At 42.7% G+C, this 19,482-nt stretch overlaps 5 non-coding genes across 5 annotated transcripts; all 5 read right to left on the minus strand.

Annotated features, from left to right (window-relative positions):
* Nucleotides 1-482: 482 nt before the first annotated feature.
* TRNAS-AGA (transfer RNA serine (anticodon AGA)) lies at nt 483-564 on the minus strand. The gene has a single exon. It is a non-coding gene; the product is annotated as a tRNA-Ser (tRNA).
* A 2,858-nt stretch (nt 565-3,422) lies between these two features.
* Nucleotides 3,423-3,504, minus strand: TRNAS-AGA (transfer RNA serine (anticodon AGA)). Its single transcript has one exon. It is a non-coding gene; the product is annotated as a tRNA-Ser (tRNA).
* Nucleotides 3,505-6,364: 2,860 nt separating this feature from the next.
* Nucleotides 6,365-6,445, minus strand: TRNAS-AGA (transfer RNA serine (anticodon AGA)). Its single transcript has one exon. It is a non-coding gene; the product is annotated as a tRNA-Ser (tRNA).
* Nucleotides 6,446-16,203: 9,758 nt separating this feature from the next.
* On the minus strand, nt 16,204-16,285 carry TRNAS-AGA (transfer RNA serine (anticodon AGA)). The gene has a single exon. It is a non-coding gene; the product is annotated as a tRNA-Ser (tRNA).
* A 1,499-nt stretch (nt 16,286-17,784) lies between these two features.
* On the minus strand, nt 17,785-17,856 carry TRNAH-GUG (transfer RNA histidin (anticodon GUG)). The gene has a single exon. It is a non-coding gene; the product is annotated as a tRNA-His (tRNA).
* Nucleotides 17,857-19,482: the final 1,626 nt, after the last annotated feature.

Consider the following 19,482-nt stretch of genomic DNA (forward strand, 5'->3'; position numbering starts at 1 on the left):
GGACAAATGACATAACCTCATGTTGTAAAGTTAATTTGTATTATAATCGACGAACCTGAGTGGAATGTAGTTACTTAAGCACTCACTATAGCCATATAACTATCTACCTCATATCTATTTGTTTGTTTAATGGTTATCTTCTTGTTAATATTTAAACTACTTTTATGTGAAGCGCTCTGATACCCACGGGTCTTGTTCGCGCTATATAAAACTTTAAATAAATAAATAAATAAATAAATAAATAAATAAGTTTCAAGTGCATGCACAGGGATGACCGAGAGAGCCAGGGTATAATAATTTGAAGTGTTTGCACCAGCGCTAATGAAGGACGAGAGTTATAGCAAAGATATGAAAGGGGGAGCGATAATAAATATGTGATATGGCAATAGTGACACCAAAATAAGCCACCTATTTATAAAACTGACATGGAAGAAATACTAAAGGTTAACTTCTGAAATTGTAGCCGATGTTAAAAAGATTCTCGTTGTCGGCAGGATTCGAACCTGCGCGGGGAGACCCCAATGGATTTCTAGTCCATCACCTTAACCACTCGGCCACAACAACTGACTGTAAGGCGTGTGCACATAATCTGTATGCAAGTTTTCAAGGTGTCCCACAGCAAATTCCTGATATTCTGCAATGCACTTTTTAAAAATAATGTTTTTTTCAGCAGGCACATTCTCTCCTAAAAACAAAAATTGCATGCGTATATCTCTAGTTTGGAATACCATAGGCTTGCATGCATACTCTCATGGGTCACTCAAGTTTTTTGGACCCTATTGCACTTGTTTTCGTGCTGCTTTTAGTATATGTCCCATATTAAAGAAGTCTACCATCTTTGAGTATTTGAGGCTCCTTTGTAAGTGCTTTATATTTTTTCCTTGAAGAGCTATATAATAAAGGGGTCCGGGAAAGATTGCATTTCTGGAAGATAAAAGAAGGCCCACTTGTCTCACCAAATGCTGTAGAGAAAGCTGATGTTTTACTCATGTTATCCTTAGTTCGTTTTTGTTAGACCTTGCATTCTTAAGGTGGTCCCAACCCCACCTTATTGCTTTTCACCTCCGCATTTTGCTGTATCTTTTTGTTGGCCTTAGGACTCTGATCACTTTATCGCTGCTAATCAGTGCTGAAGTGCACGTGCTTCTTCCATAATCATGTGTATAATTGGAGTATACCTGACTGACAGATTTAATTTACTTGAAAGCCCCTTGTAAAGTGGTATACCATATACCCAGGGACTGATTGTGCCGCCCAAAGATATAGCATTTCAAACCTGTCTCAAGCCTGCTACTGCAGTGCCTGTGCTGCAGTGTACTGCCACTTCGACTTGGCATTTAAAACTACTTGCCAAGCCTTAAACTTCAATTTTATTACATATCAGTAACCCCTAAGGTAGGCCCTAGGTAGTCCTAGGGGCATCATGCTATGTAAGTAAAAGGTAAGACATGTACTGTGGTAGTTTGTATGTCCTAGTAGTATCAAACAGTCTATTACATTTTTCACTACTGTGAGGTCTGCCCCTCTCATAGGTTAGCATTGGGTATTCCCTTATACTTTTTGGGGGGTAATTCCATATCAGAGAGGAGAAGCTTTATTTATTTATTGATCAATCCTATCTACCGGTGAGGTTGGATTTAATCTTACTATTGTATAAATGCCATTTTTAGAGAGTGAGCATTTCTCTGCACTTACTGCTCTATTTGCATGAAAACCTGTCTTCAATTGACGTCTGGATTGGGCTGCGAGACAGCTACATATGTGCATTCCCTGTAGACAGCCACAACACAGGTCACTCAACTGCAACTGCATTCATCTGCATTCTGATTGGCCTGGGGGAGAGCTCCGCTCCCCTTACCGCAAATATGTTCAAGAACGATAATTTATGTCAGTATGTACAGTATACCTACATCTTATAATCATGTGTGTTTAAATAATTTGTCGTTAGATCGTTTAAATATTGAAAAGGATCTGTTTTTAATAGACATTTTACAAAAACAACTGGTACATTTGGGAATTCTGTAAAGGAAAAACCCAACTGCTGTGACATTGCCAACCACAATGCCATGACTCGGATTCGAACCGAGGTTGCTGCAGCCACAACGCAGAGTACTAACCACTATACGATCACGGCGAGCTACTTGGTCTCAATAACGTACAGTGACATGAAGAAATTATAATTCAGAACACTCAGGGCTACTCCTGTGATAGGCTGAATGTGTTCATTGCTTCCTCATTCCTTATACAAAGGCTATATCTCCTCAGTGGTTGATAGGCTGAAACCGTTTCCTGGCCGCCTGCTTGTGAACTGGCAGGAGTCAAAGATCACACATACACTGGTGGGCCTGTGATGTGACACCAATGCAGAGAAACACACCTGGCGCATATATTCTATTCTGTTTATTAGACCTGCATCTCCCCTGTACCTCCTCAAGCCATCTGTATTTGAAGCAAGAAAGAGTTAAGGAACGGTCCATCTACACTTTCATTGGGAGGATGATGCCGTGAGCTCCTCCCAGCTAATCACACAAACAGCAGTAAAGCAAGGTAACTACACAGTTAGGGGGGACTGCATGGTTAGGTTTTTGAGGAATTATTGAAACTGACCTCAGTGACCCATAATCAGAGCTGTGGCTAATGACTGCATGCCTAATTATGATTAAGCAAGCACCATGGCTCGTAGGGGCCCCACAACACACTTTTCTTAGCTCATTGAATTAAAGTATAAACTTCTGCCATGTGTGAGTGGTAAAGGCTTGTTAATTTTGTTGCTTTTCAAATTCACGTCTGACAACAAGACGAAGGAACATTGGGGCATCAGACGCTTTGGAAAGTAGCCACCAACCGCAGAGAAAGAGAGAAAGAGGGAAAAGGCAGTATAAGGTGTGGAGAAAACAGCAGCAGGTACATGGAGCTCAAATGAGATTAATGGCGCCTAAATAGAGCACGTAAAGGAACAGTTACAAATCTAAGAAAAGGGAAAGAAAAGACTAGGAAACACACAGAAAGAGCTTGTAGATGAAATTCTCTTCCAGGAACAGCAGGTTAAGAGAAATTACACAGGGAGCAGTTAAGCTTGTAACACGGGGGAGAATAGAAAAGAAAATGCAGTTTTATGAAGTGTGTTTGCCTAATCCAGCTAGCACTTTTATTTTATTTCTCTATTTGCTTCTTTTATTGGTAAAGTAAGTTTCAAGTGCATGCACAGGTATGACCGAGAGAGCCAGGGTATAATAATTTGAAGCGTTTGCACCAGCGCTAATGAAGGACGAGAGTTATAGCAAAGATATGAAAGGGGAAGCGATAATAAATATGTGATATGGCAATAGTGACACCAAAATAAGCCACCTATTTATAAAACTGACATGGAAGAAATACTAAAGGTTAACTTCTGAAATTGTAGCCGATGTTAAAAAGAATCTCGTTGTCAGCAGGATTCGAACCTGCGCGGGAAGACCCCAATGGATTTCTAGTCCATCGCCTTAACCACTCGGCCACAACAACTAACTGTAAGGCGAGTGCACATAATCTATATGCAAGTTTTCAAGGTGTCCCACAGCAAATTCCTGATATTCTGCAATGCACATTTTAAAAATAATGTTTTTTTCAGCAGGCACATTCTCTCCTAAAAACAAAAATTGCATGCGTATATCTCTAGTTTGGAATACCATAGGCTTGCATGCATACTCTCATGGGTCACTCAAGTTTATTGGACCCTATTGCACTCTGTTTTCGTGCTGCTTTTAGTATATGGCCCATATTACAGAAGTCTACCATCTTTGAGTATTTGAGGCTCCTTTGTAAGTGCTTTATATTTTTTCCTTGAAGAGCTATATAATAAAGGGGTCCGGGAAAGATTGCATTTATGGAAGATAAAAGAAGGCCCACTTGTCTCACCAAATGCTGTAGAGAAACCTGATGTTTTACTCATGTTATCCTTAGTTCGTTTTTGTTAGACCTTGCATTCTTAAGGTGGTCCCAACCCCACCTTTTTGCTTTTCACCTCCGCATTTTGCTGTATCTTTTTGTTGGCCTTAGGACTCTGATCAATTTATCGCTACTAATCAGTGCTGAAGTGCACATGCTTCTTCCCTAATCATGTGTATAATTGGAGTATACCTGACTGACAGATTTAATTTACTTGAAAGCCCCTTGTAAAGTGGTATACCATATACCCAGGGACTGATTGTGCCACCCAAAGAAATAGCATTTCAAACCTGTCTCAAGCCTGCTACTGCAGTGCCTGTGCTGCAGTGTACTGCCACTTCGACTTGGCATTTAAAACTACTTGCCAAGCCTTAAACTCCAATTTTATTACATATCAGTAACCCCTAAGGTAGGCCCTAGGTAGTCCTAGGGGCATCATGCTATGTAAGTAAAAGGTAAGACATGTACTGTGGTAGTTTGTATGTCCTAGTAGTATCAAACAGTCTATTACATTTTTAACTACTGTGAGGTCTGCCCCTCTCATAGGTTAGCATTGGGTATTCCCTTATACGTTTTGGGGGGTAATTCCATATCTGAGAGGAGAAGCTTTATTTATTTATTGATAAATCCTATCTACTGGTGAGGTTGGATTTAATCTTACTATTGTATAAATGCCATTTTTAGGGAGTGAGCATTTCTCTGCACTTACTGCTCTATTTGCATGAAAACCTGTCTTCAATTGACGTCTGGATTGGGCTGCGAGACAGCTACATATGTGCATTCCCTGTAGACAGCCACAACACAGGTCACTCAACTGCAACTGCATTCATCTGCATTCTGATTGGCCTGGGGGAGAGCTCCGCTCCCCTTACCGCAAATATGTTCAAGAACGATAATTTATGTCAGTAAGTACAGTATACCTACATCTTATAATCATGTGTGTTTAAATAATTTGTCCTTAGATTGTTTAAATATTGAAAAGGATCTGTTTTTAATAGACATTTTACAAAAACAACTGGTACATTTGGGAATTCTGTAAAGGAAAAACCCAACTGCCGTGACATTGCTAACCACAATCCGGTGACTTGGGTTCGAACTGTGGTTGCTGCGGCCACAACGCAGAGTACTAACCACTATACGATCACAGCGAGCTGCTTGGGCTCGATAACGTACAGTGACATGAAGAAATTATAATTCGGAACACTCAGGGCTACTCCTGTGATAGGCTGAATGTGTTGATTGCTTCCTCATTCCTTATACAAAGGCTTTATCTCCTCAGTGGTTGATAGGCTGAAACCGTTTCCTGGCCGCCTGCTTGTGAACTGACAGGAGTCAAAGATCACACACACACTGGTGGGCCTGTGATGGGACACCAATGCAGAGAAACACACCTGGCGCAGATATTCTATTCTGTTTATTAGACCTGCATCTCCCCTGTACCTCCTCAAGCCATCTGTATGTGAAGCAAGAAAGAGTTAAGGAACGGTCCATCTACACTTTTATTGGGAGGATGCTGCCGTGAGCTCCTCCCAGCTAATCACACAAACAGCAGTAAAGCAAGATAACTACACAGTTAGGGGGGACTGCATGGTTAGGTTTTTGAGGAATTATTGAAACTGACCTCAGTGACCCATAATCAGAGCTGTGGCTAATGACTGCATGCCTAATTATGATGAAGCAAGCACCATTGCTCGTAGGGGCCCCACAACACACTTTTCTTAGCTCATTGAATTAAAGTATAAACTTCTGCCATGTGTGAGTGGTAAAGGCTTGTTAATTTTGTTGCTTTTCAAATTCACGTCTGACAACAAGACGAAGGAACATTGGGGCATCAGACGCTTTGGAAAGTAGCCACCAACCGCAGAGAAAGAGAGAAAGAGGGAAAAGACAGTATGAGGTGTGGAGAAAACAGCAGCAGGTACAAGGAGCTCAAATGAGATTAATGGCGCCTAAATAGAGCATGTAAAGGAACAGTTACAAATCTAAGAAAAGGGAAAGAAAAGACTAGGAAAAAACACAGAAAGAGCTTGTAGATGAAATTCTCTTCCAGGAACAGCAGGTTAAGAGAAATTACACAGGGAGCAGTTAAGCTTGTAACACTGGGGAGAATAGAAAAGAAAATGCAGTTTTATGAAGTGTGTTTGCCTAATCCAGCTAGCACTTTTATTTTATTTCTCTATTTGCTTCTTTTATTGGTAAAGTAAGTTTCAAGTGCATGCACAGGTATGACCGAGAGAGCCAGGGTATAATAATTTGAAGCGTTTGCACCAGCGCTAATGAAGGACGAGAGTTATAGCAAAGATATGAAAGGGGGACCGATAATAAATATGTGATATGGCAATAGTGACACCAAAATAAGCCACCTATTTATAAAACTGACATGGAAGAAATACTAAAGGTTAACTTCTGAAATTGTAGCCGATGTTAAAAAGATTCTCGTTGTCGGCAGGATTCGAACCTGCGCGGGAAGACCCCAATGGATTTCTAGTCCATCGCCTTACCACTCGGCCACAACAACTGACTTCAAGGCGTGTGCACATAAACTGTATGCAAGTTTTCAAGGTGTCCCACAGCAAATTCCTGATATTCCGCAATGCACTTTTTAAAAATAATGTTTTTTTCAGCAGGCACATTCTCTCCTAAAAACAAAAATTGCATGCGTTTATCTCTAGTTTGGAATACCATAGGCTTGCATGCATACTCTCATGGGTCACTCAAGTTTTTTGGACCCTATGGCACTCTGTTTTCGTGCTGCTTTTAGTATATGGCCCATATTACAGAAGTCTACCATCTTTGAGTATTTGAGGCTCCTTTGTAAGTGCTTTATATTTTTTCCTTGAAGAGCTATATAATAAAGGGGTCCGGGAAAGATTGCATTTATGGAAGATTAAAGAAGGCCCACTTGTCTCACCAAATGCTGTAGAGAAACCTGATGTTTTACTCATGTTATCCTTAGTTCGTTTTTGTTAGACCTTGCATTCTTAAGGTGGTCCCAACCCCACCTTATTGCTTTTCACCTCCGCATTTTGCTGTATCTTTTTGTTGGCCTTAGGACTCTGATCACTTTATCGCTACTAATCAGTGCTGAGGGTGCACGTGCTTCTTCCCTAATCATGTGTATAATTGGAGTATACCTGACTGACAGATTTAATTTACTTGAAAGCCCCTTGTAAAGTGGTATACCATATACCCAGGGACTGATTGTGCCGCCCAAAGAAATAGCATTTCAAACCTGTCTCAAGCCTGCTACTGCAGTGCCTGTGCTGCAGTGTACTGCCACTTCGACTTGGCATTTAAAACTACTTGCCAAGCCTTAAACTCCAATTTTATTACATATCAGTAACCCCTAAGGTAGGCCCTAGGTAGTCCTAGGGGCATCATGCTATGTAAGTAAAAGGTAAGACATGTACTGTGGTAGTTTGTATGTCCTAGTAGTATCAAACAGTCTATTACATTTTTCACTACTGTGAGGTCTGCCCCTCTCATAGGTTAAACAACAAGGGGTGGTGATGGACAGAGTTTCTGAATTAAGCAGAATACTCTCACCCAGTCAAGAGATCAGGGCTAGATCCAACACCGTTTTTTAGCTCACTGCACCATCCCAGCTTAGAACCTGGCTGTATGCAAATTAGTCTGTTCCTGTCCCAGTGCATGATGGGAACAGGGCAAACTAAACTACAAAGCCAATTCTTTCACTGGGAAGGAAACAAGCTTCCGGGGACCGGTTTCTGGCATTACAGCCGTCTTCGGCCCGGCTTGCTTGAATCCTGATGGTGCAATGAGCAAGGGACTCACATCTGAGTATACCCTTCCACGCTTATGGTGGACAAAATAATTAAACAACAAGGGGTGGTGATGGACAGAGTTTCTGAATTAAGCAGAATACTCTCACCCAGTCAAGAGATCAGGGCTAGATCCAACACCGTTTTTTAGCTCACTGCACCATCCCAGCTTAGAACCTGGCTGTATCCAAATTAGTCTGTTCCTGTCCCAGTGCATGATGGGAACAGGGCAAACTAAACTACAAAGCCAATTCTTTCACTGGGAAGGAAACAAGCTTCCGGGGACCGGTTTCTGGCATTACAGCCGTCTTCGGCCCGGCTTGCTTGAATCCTGATGGTGCAATGAGCAAGGGACTCACATCTGAGTATACCCTTCCACGCTTATGGTGGACAAAATAATTAAACAACAAGGGGTGGTGATGGACAGAGTTTCTGAATTAAGCAGAATACTCTCACCCAGTCAAGAGATCAGGGCTAGATCCAACACCGTTTTTTAGCTCACTGCACCATCCCAGCTTAGAACCTGGCTGTATGCAAATTAGTCTGTTCCTGTCCCAGTGCATGATGGGAACAGGGCAAACTAAACTACAAAGCCAATTCTTTCACTGGGAAGGAAACAAGCTTCCGGGGACCGGTTTCTGGCATTACAGCCGTCTTCGGCCCGGCTTGCTTGAATCCTGATGGTGCAATGAGCAAGGGACTCACATCTGAGTATACCCTTCCACGCTTATGGTGGACAAAATAATTAAACAACAAGGGGTGGTGATGGACAGAGTTTCTGAATTAAGCAGAATATTCTCACCCAGTCAAGAGATCAGGGCTAGATCCAACACCGTTTTTTAGCTCACTGCACCATCCCAGCTTAGAACCTGGCTGTATGCAAATTAGTCTGTTCCTGTCCCAGTGCATGATGGGAACAGGGCAAACTAAACTACAAAGCCAATTCTTTCACTGGGAAGGAAACAAGCTTCCGGGGACTGGTTTCTGGCATTACAGCCGTCTTCGGCCCGGCTTGCTTGAATCCTGATGGTGCAATGAGCAAGGGACTCACATCTGAGTATACCCTTCCACGCTTATGGTGGACAAAATAATTAAACAACAAGGGGTGGTGATGGACAGAGTTTCTGAATTAAGCAGAATACTCTCACCCAGTCAAGAGATCAGGGCTAGATCCAACACCGTTTTTTAGCTCACTGCACCATCCCAGCTTAGAACCTGGCTGTATGCAAATTAGTCTGTTCCTGTCCCAGTGCATGATGGGAACAGGGCAAACTAAACTACAAAGCCAATTCTTTCACTGGGAAGGAAACAAGCTTCCGGGGACCGGTTTCTGGCATTACAGCCGTCTTCGGCCCGGCTTGCTTGAATCCTGATGGTGCAATGAGCAAGGGACTCACATCTGAGTATACCCTTCCACGCTTATGGTGGACAAAATAATTAAACAACAAGGGGTGGTGATGGACAGAGTTTCTGAATTAAGCAGAATACTCTCACCCAGTCAAGAGATCAGGGCTAGATCCAACACCGTTTTTTAGCTCACTGCACCATCCCAGCTTAGAACCTGGCTGTATGCAAATTAGTCTGTTCCTGTCCCAGTGCATGATGGGAACAGGGCAAACTAAACTACAAAGCCAATTCTTTCACTGGGAAGGAAACAAGCTTCCGGGGACCGGTTTCTGGCATTACAGCCGTCTTCGGCCCGGCTTGCTTGAATCCTGATGGTGCAATGAGCAAGGGACTCACATCTGAGTATACCCTTCCATGCAATGCCAGAAACTGGTCCCCGGTAGCTTGTCTCCTTTCCAGCCAGGTTCTGAGCTGGGATGGTGCAGTGAGATAAATAACGGTGATGGATCAAGCCCTGATCTTTGGACTGGGTAAGAGTGGTCTGCTTAATTCAGACACTCTGTTCATCACCACCCCCTTTCTGAATCGTTTTTGGCCACTATAGGTGTGGCGGGGTATACTCAGACATGAGTCCCTTTCTCACTGCACCATCAGGATTCAAGCAAGCCGGGCCGAAGACGGCTGAAATGCCAGAAACCGGTCCCCGGTAGCTTGTCTCCTTTCTGGTGAAGAATTGGCTTGGTAGTTTAGTCTGCCCTGTTCCCATGATGCACTGGGCCAGGGACAGACTGATTTGCATATAGCCAGGTTCTGAGCTGGGATGGTGCAGTGAGATAAATAACGGTGATGGATCAAGCCCTGATCTTTGGGCTGGGTAAGAGTGGTCTGCTTAATTCAGACACTCTGTTCATCACCACCCCCTTTCTGAATCGTTTTTGGCCACTATAGGTGTGGCGGGGTATACTCAGACATGAGTCCCTTTCTCACTGCACCATCAGGATTCAAGCAAGCCGGGCCGAAGATGGCTGAAATGCCAGAAACCGGTCCCCGGTAGTTTGTCTCCTTTCTGGTGAAGAATTGGCTTGGTAGTTTAGTCTGCCCTGTTCCCATGATGCACTGGGCCAGGGACAGACTGATTTGCATATAGCCAGGTTCTGAGCTGGGATGGTGCAGTGAGATAAATAACGGTGATGGATCAAGCCCTGATCTTTGGACTGGGTAAGAGTGGTCTGCTTAATTCAGACACTCTGTTCATCACCACCCCCTTTCTGAATCGTTTTTGGCCACTATAGGTGTGGCGGGGTATACTCAGACATGAGTCCCTTTCTCACTGCACCATCAGGATTCAAGCAAGCCGGGCCGAAGACGGCTGAAATGCCAGAAACCGGTCCCCGGTAGCTTGTCTCCTTTCTGGTGAAGAATTGGCTTGGTAGTTTAGTCTGCCCTGTTCCCATGATGCACTGGGCCAGGGACAGACTGATTTGCATATAGCCAGGTTCTGAGCTGGGATGGTGCAGTGAGATAAATAACGGTGATGGATCAAGCCCTGATCTTTGGACTGGGTAAGAGTGGTCTGCTTAATTCAGACACTCTGTTCATCACCACCCCCTTTCTGAATCGTTTTTGGCCACTATAGGTGTGGCGGGGTATACTCAGACATGAGTCCCTTTCTCACTGCACCATTAGGATTCAAGCAAGCCGGGCCGAAGACGGCTGAAATGCCAGAAACCGGTCCCCGGTAGCTTGTCTCCTTTCTGGTGAAGAATTGGCTTGGTAGTTTAGTCTGCCCTGTTCCCATGATGCACTGGGCCAGGGACAGACTGATTTGCATATAGCCAGGTTCTGAGCTGGGATGGTGCAGTGAGATAAATAACGGTGATGGATCAAGCCCTGATCTTTGGACTGGGTAAGAGTGGTCTGCTTAATTCAGACACTCTGTTCATCACCACCCCCTTTCTGAATCGTTTTTGGCCACTATAGGTGTGGCGGGGTATACTCAGACATGAGTCCCTTTCTCACTGCACCATCAGGATTCAAGCAAGCCGGGCCGAAGATGGCTGAAATGCCAGAAACCGGTCCCCGGTAGCTTGTCTCCTTTCTGGTGAAGAATTGGCTTGGTAGTTTAGTCTGCCCTGTTCCCATGATGCACTGGGCCAGGGACAGACTGATTTGCATATAGCCAGGTTCTGAGCTGGGATGGTGCAGTGAGATAAATAACGGTGATGGATCAAGCCCTGATCTTTGTACTGGGTAAGAGTGGTCTGCTTAATTCAGACACTCTGTTCATCACCACCCCCTTTCTGAATCCCTCTCATAGGTTAGCATTGGGTATTCCCTTATACTTTTTGGGGGGTAATTCCATATCAGAGAGGAGAAGCTTTATTTATTTATTGATAAATCCTATCTACTGGTGAGGTTGGATTTAATCTTACTATTGTATAAATGCCATTTTTAGAGAGTGAGCATTTCTCTGCACTTACTGCTCTATTTGCATGAAAACCTGTCTTCAATTGACGTCTGGATTGGGCTGAGAGACAGCTACATATGTGCATTCCCTGTAGACAGCCACAACACAGGTCACTCAACTGCAACTGCATTCATCTGCATTCTGATTGGCCTGGGGAGTGCTCCGCTCCTCTTACCGCAAATATGTTCAAGAACGATAATTTATGTCAGTAAGTACAGTATACCTACATCTTATAATCATGTGTGTTTAAATAATTTGTCGTTAGATCGTTTAAATATTGAAAAGGATCTGTTTTTAATAGACATTTTACAAAAACAACTGGTACATTTGGGAATTCTGTAAAGGAAAAACCCAACTGCCGTGACATTGCCAACCACAATGCTGTGACTCGAATTCGAACCGAGGTTGCTGCGGCCACAACGCAGAGTACTAACCACTATACGATCACGGCGAACTACTTGGGCTCAATAACGTACAGTGACATGAAGAAATTATAATTCTGAACACTCAGGGCTACTCCTGTGATAGGCTGAATGTGTTCATTGCTTCCTCATTCCTTATACAAAGGCTTTATCTCCTCAGTGGTTGACAGGCTGAAACCGTTTCCTGGCCGCCTGCTTGTGAACTGGCAGGAGTCAAAGATCACACATACACTGGTGGGCCTGTGATGGGACACCAATGCAGAGAAACACACCTGGCGCAGATATTCTATTCTGTTTATTAGACCTGCATCTCCCCTGTACCTCCTCAAGCCATCTGTATGTGAAGCAAGAAAGAGTTAAGGAACGGTCCATCTACACTTTTATTGGGAGGATGCTGCCGTGAGCTCCTCCCAGCTAATCACACAAACAGCAGTAAAGCATGATAACTACACAGTTAGGGGGGACTGCATGGTTAGGTTTTTGAGGAATTATTGAAACTGACCTCAGTGACCCATAATCAGAGCTGTGGCTAATGACTGCATGCCTAATTATGATGAAGCAAGCACCATGGCTCGTAGGGGCCCCACAACACACTTTTCTTAGCTCATTGAATTAAAGTATAAACTTCTGCCATGTGTGAGTGGTAAAGGCTTGTTAATTGTGTTGCTTTTCAAATTCACGTCTGACAACAAGACGAAGGAACATTGGGGCATCAGACGCTTTGGAAAGTAGCCACCAACTGCAGAGAAAGAGAGAAAGAGGGAAAAGACAGTATGAGGTGTGGAGAAAACAGAAGCAGGTACAAGGAGCTCAAATGAGATTAATGGCGCCTAAATAGAGCACGTAAAGGAACAGTTACAAATCTGAGAAAAGGGAAAGAAAAGACTAGGAAAAAACACAGAAAGAGCTTGTAGATGAAATTCACTTCCAGGAACAGCAGGTTAAGAGAAATTACACAGGGAGCAGTTAAGCTTGTAACACGGGGGAGAATAGAAAAGAAAATGCAGTTTTATGAAGTGTGTTTGCCTAATCCAGCTAGCACTTTTATTTTATTTCTCTATTTGCTTCTTTCATTGGTAAAGTAAGTTTCAAGTGCATGCACAGGTATGACCGAGAGAGCCAGGATATAATAATTTGAAGCGTTTGCACCAGCGCTAATGAAGGACGAGAGTTATAGCAAAGATATGAAAGGGGGAGCGATAATAAATATGTGATATGGCAATAGTGACACCAAAATAAGCCACCTATTTATAAAACTGACATGGAAGAAATACTAAAGGTTAACTTCAGAAATTGTAGCCGATGTTAAAAAGGTTCTCGTTGTCGGCAGTATTCGAACCTGCGCGGGGAGACCCCAATGGATTTCTAGTCCATCTCCTTAACCACTCGGCCACAACAACTGACTGTGAGGTGTGTGCACATAATCTGTATGCAAGTTTTATAGGTGTCCCACAGCAAATTCCTGATATTCTGCAATGCACTTTTTAAAAAGAATGTTTTTTTCAGCAGGCACATTCTCTCCTAAAAACAAAAATTGCATGCGTATATCTCTAGTTTGGAATACCATAGGCTTGCATGCATACTCTCATGGGTCACTCAAGTTTTTTGGACCCTATTGCACTCTGTTTTCGTGCTGCTTTTAGTATATGGCCCATATTACAGAAGTCTACCATCTTTGAGTATTTGAGGCTCCTTTGTAAGTGCTTTATATTTTTTCCTTGAAGAGCTATATAATAAAGGGGTCCGGGAAAGGTTGCATTTATGGAAGATAAAAGAAGGCCCACTTGTCTCACCAAATGCTGTAGAGAAACCCGACGTTTTACTCATGTTATCCTTAGTTCGTTTTTGTTAGACCTTGCATTCTTAAGGTGGTCCCAACCCCACCTTATTGCTTTTCACCTCCGCATTTTGCTGTATCTTTTTGTTGGCCTTAGGACTCTGATCACTTTATCGCTACTAATCAGTGCTGAAGTGCACATGCTTCTTCCCTAATCATGTGTATAATTGGAGTATACCTGACTGACAGATTTAATTTACTTGAAAGCCCCTTGTAAAGTGGTATACCATATACCCAGGGACTGATTGTGCCGCCCAAAGAAATAGCATTTCGAACCTGTCTCAAGCCTGCTACTGCAGTGCCTGTGCTGCAGTGTACTGCCACTTCGACTTGGCATTTAAAACTACTTGCCAAGCCTTAAACTCCAATTTTATTACATATCAGTAACCCCTAAGGTAGGCCCTAAGTAGTCCTAGGGGCATCATGCTATGCAAGTAAAAGGTAAGACATGTACTGTGGTAGTTTGTATGTCCTAGTAGTATCAAACAGTCTATTACATTTTTCACTACTGTGAGGTCTGCCCCTCTCATAGGTTAGCATTGGGTATTCCCTTATACTTTTTGGGGGGTAATTCCATATCAGAGAGGAGAAGCTTTATTTATTTATTGATAAATCCTATCTACTGGTGAGGTTGGATTTAATCTTACTATTGTATTAATGCCATTTTTAGAGAGTGAGCATTTCTCTGCACTTATTGCTCTATTTGCATGAAAACCTGTTTTCAATTGACGTCTGGATTGGGCTGCGAGACAGCTACATATGCGCATTCCCTGTAGACAGCCACAACACAGGACACTCAACTGCAACTGCATTCATCTGCATTCTGATTGGCCTGGGGGAGAGCTCCGCTCCCCTTACCGCAAATATGTTCAAGAACGATAATTTATGTCAGTAAGTACAGTATACCTACATCCTATAATCATGTGTGTTTAAATAATTTGTCGTTAGATCGTTTAAATATTGAAAAGGATCTGTTTTTAATAGACATTTTACAAAAACAACTGGTACATTTGGGAATTCTGTAAAGGAAAAACCCAACTGCCGTGACATTGCCAACCACAATGCTGTGACTCGGATTCGAACCGAGGTTGCTGCGGCCACTACGCAGAGTACTAACCACTATACGATCACGGCGAGCTACTTGGGCTCAATAACGTATAGTGACATGAAGAAATTATAATTCGGAACACTCAGGGCTACTCCTGTGATAGGCTGAATGTGTTCATTGCTTCCTCATTCCTTATACAAAGGCTTTATCTCCTCAGTGGTTGATAGGCTGAAACCGTTTCCTGGCCGCCTGCTTGTGAACTGGCAGGAGTCAAAGACACACATACACTGGTGGGCCTGTGATGGGACACCAATGCAGAGAAAGACACCTGGCGCAGATATTCTATTCTGTTTATTAGACCTGCATCTCCCCTGTACCTCCTCAAGCCATCTGTATGTGAAGCAAGAAAGAGTTAAGGAACGGTCCATCTGCACTTTTATTGGGAGGATGCTGCCGTGAGCTCCTCCCAGCTAATCACACAAACAGCAGTAAAGCAAGATAACTACACAGTTAGGGGGGACTGCATGGTTAGGTTTTTGAGGAATTATTGAAACTGACCTCAGTGACCCATAATCAGAGCTGTGGCTAATGACTGCATGCCTAATCATGATGAAGCAAGCACCATGGCTCGTAGGGGCCCCACAACACACTTTTCTCAGCTCATTGAATTAAAGTATAAACTTCTGCCATGTGTGAGTGGTAAAGGCTTGTTAATTTTGTTGCTTTTCAAATTCACGTCTGACAACAAGACGAAGGAACATTGGGGCATCAGACGCTTTGGAAAGTAGCCACCAACGGCAGAGAAATAGAGAAAGAGGGAAAAGACAGTTTGAGGTGTGGAGAAACAGCAGCAGGTACAAGGAGCTCAAATGAGATTAATGGCGCCTAAATAGAGCACGTAAAGGAACAGTTACAAATCTAAGAAAAGGGAAAGAAAAGACTAGGAGAAAACACAGAAAGAGCTTGTAGATGAAATTCTCTTCCAGGAACAGCAGGTTAAGAGAAATTACACAGGGAGCAGTTAAGCTTGTAACACGGGGGAGAATAGAAAAGAAAATGCAGTTTTATGAAGTGTGTTTGCCTAATCCAGCTAGCACTTTTATTTTATTTCTCTATTTGCTTCTTTTATTGGTAAAGTAAGTTTCAAGTGCATGCACAGGTATGACCGAGAGAGCCAGGGTATAATAATTTGAAGCGTTTGCTCCAGCGCTAATGAAGGACGAGAGTTATAGCAAAGATATGAAAGGGGGAGCGATAATAAATATGTGATATGGCAATAGTGACACCAAAATAAGCCACCTATTTATAAAACTGACATGGAAGAAATACTAAAGGTTAACTCCCGAAATTGTAGCCGATGTTAAAAAGATTCTCGTTGTCGGCAGGATTCGAACCTGCGCGGGGAGACCCCAATGGATTTCTAGTCCATCGCCTTAACCACTCGGCCACAACAACTGACTGTAAGGCGTGTGCAAATAATCTGTATGTAAGTTTTCAAGATGTCCCACAGCAAATTCCTGATATTCTGCAATGCACTTTTTAAAAATAATGTTTTTTTCAGCAGGCACATTCTCTTCTAAAAACAAAAATTGCATGCGTATATCTATAGTTTGGAATACCATAGGCTTGCATGCATACTCTCATGGGTCACTCACGTTTTTTGGATCCTATTGCACTCTGTTTTCATGCTGCTTTTAGTATATGGCCCATATTACAGAAGTCTACCATCTTTGAGTATTTGAGGCTCCTTTGTAAGTGCTTTATATTTTTTCCTTGAAGAGCTATATAATAAAGGGGTCCGGGAAAGATTGCATTTATGGAAGATAAAAGAAGGCCCACTTGTCTCACCAAATGCTGTAGAGAAACCTGATGTTTTACTCATGTTATCCTTAGTTTGTTTTTGTTAGACCTTGCATTCTTAAGGTGGTCCCAACCCCACCTTATTGCTTTTCACCTCCGCATTTTGCTGTATCTTTTTGTTGGCCTTAGGACTCTGGTCACTTTATCGCTACTAATCAGTGCTGAAGTGCACGTGCTTCTTCCCTAATCATGTGTATAATTGGAGTATACCTGACTGACAGATTTAATTTACTTGAAAGCCCCTTGTAAAGTGGTATACCATATACCCAGGGACTGATTGTGCCGCCCAAAGAAATAGCATTTCAAACCTGTCTCAAGCCTGCTACTGCAGTGCCTGTGCTGCAGTGTACTGCCACTTCGACTTGGCATTTAAAACTACTTGCCAAGCCTTAAACTCCAATTTTATTACATATCAGTAACCCCTAAGGTAGGCCCTAGGTAGTCCTAGGGGCATCATGCTATGTAAGTAAAAGGTAAGACATGTACTGTGGTAGTTTGTATGTCCTAGTAGTATCAAACAGTCTATTACATTTTTCACTACAGTGAGGTCTGCCCCTCTCATAGGTTAGCATTGGGTATTCCCTTATACTTTTTGGGGGGTAATTCCATATCAGAGAGGAGAAGCTTTATTTATTTATTGATAAATCCTATCTACTGGTGAGGTTGGATTTAATCTTACTATTGTATAAATGCCATTTTTAGAGAGTGAGCATTTCTCTGCACTTACTGCTCTATTTGCATCAAACCCTGTCTTCAATTGACGTCTGGATTGGGCTGCGAGACAGCTACATATGTGCATTCCCTGTAGACAGCCACAACACAGGTCACTCAACTGCAACTGCATTCATCTGCATTCTGATTGGCCTGGGGGAGAGGTCCGCTCCTCTTACCTCAAATATGTTCAAGAACGATAATTTATGTCAGTAAGTACAGTATACCTACATCTTATAATCATGTGTTTTTAAATAATTTGTCGTTAGATCATTCAAATATTGAAAAGGATCTGTTTTTAATAGACATTTTACAAAAACAACTGGTACATTTGGGAATTCTGTAAAGGAAAAACCCAACTGCCATGACATTGCCAACCACAATGCCGTGACTCGGACTCGAACCGAGGTTGCTGCGGCCACAACGCAGAGTACTAACCACTATACGATCACGGCGAGCTACTTGGGCTCAATAACGTACAGTGACATGAAGAAATTATAATTCGGAACACTCAGGGCTACTCCTGTGATAGGCTGAATGTGTTCATTGCTTCCTCATTCCTTATACAAAGGCTTTATCTCCTCAGTGGTTGATAGGCTGAAACCATTTCCTGGCCGCCTGCTTGTGAACTGGCAGGAGTCAAAGATCACACATACACTGGTGGGCCTGTGATTGGACACCAATGCAGAGAAACACACCTGGCGCAGATATTCTATTCTGTTTATTAGACCTGCATCTCCCCTGTACCTCCTCAAGCCATCTGTATGTGAAGCAAGAAAGAGTTAAGGAACGGTCCATCTACACTTTTATTGGGAGGATGCTGCCGTGAGCTCCTCCCAGCTAATCACACAAACAGCAGTAAAGCAAGATAACTACACAGTTAGGGGGGACTGCATGGTTAGGTTTTTGAGGAATTATTGAAACTGACCTCAGTGACCCATAATCAGAGCTGTGGCTAATGACTGCATGCCTAATTATGATGAAGCAAGCACCATGGCTCGTAGGGGCCCCACAACACACTTTTCTTAGCTCATTGAATTAAAGTATAAACTTCTGCCATGTGTGAGTGGTAAAGGCTTGTTAATTTTGTTGCTTTTCAAATTCACGTCTGACAACAAGACGAAGGAACATTGGGGCATCAGAAGCTTTGGAAAGTAGCCACCAACCGCAGAGAAAGAGAGAAAGAGGGAAAAGACAGTATGAGGTGTGGAGAAAACAGCAGCAGGTACAAGGAGCTCAAATGAGATTAATGGCGCCTAAATAGAGCACGTAAAGGAACAGTTACAAATCTAAGAAAAGGGAAAGAAAAGACTAGGAAAAAACACAGAAAGAGCTTGTAGATGAAATTCTCTTCCAGGAACAGCAGGTTAAGAGAAATTACACAGGGAGCAGTTAAGCTTGTAACACGGGGGAGAATAGAAAAGAAAATGCAGTTTTATGGAGTGTGTTTGCCTAATCCAGCTAGCACTTTTATTTTATTTCTCTATTTGCTTCTTTTATTGGTAAAGTAAGTTTCAAGTGCATGCACAGGTATGACCGAGAGAGCCAGGGTATAATAATTTGAAGCGTTTGCACCAGCGCTAATGAAGCACGAGAGTTATAGCAAAGATATGAAAGGGGGAGCGATAATAAATATGTGATATGGCAATAGTGACACCAAAATAAGCCACCTATTTATAAAACTGACATGGAAGAAATACTAAAGGTTAACTTCTGAAATTGTAGCCGATGTTAAAAAGATTCTCGTTGTCGGCAGGATTCGAACCTGCGCGGGGAGACCCCAATGGATTTCTAGTCCATCGCCCTAACCACACGGCCACAACAACTGACTGTTAGGTGTGTGCACATAATCTGTATGCAAGTTTTCAAGGTGTCCCACAGCAAATTCCTGATATTCTGCAATGCACTTTTTAAAAATAATGTTTTTTTCAGCAGGCACATTCTCTCCTAAAAACAAAATTTGCATGCGTATATCTCTAGTTTGGAATACCATAGGCTTGCATGCATACTCTCATGGGTCACTCAAGTTTTTTGGACCCTATTGCACTCTGTTTTCGTGCTGCTTTTAGTATATGGCCCAT

Source organism: Lissotriton vulgaris, chromosome 1_1, assembly GCF_964263255.1.
Source record: "Lissotriton vulgaris chromosome 1_1, aLisVul1.2, whole genome shotgun sequence".
Taxonomy (NCBI): Eukaryota; Metazoa; Chordata; class Amphibia; order Caudata; family Salamandridae; genus Lissotriton; species Lissotriton vulgaris.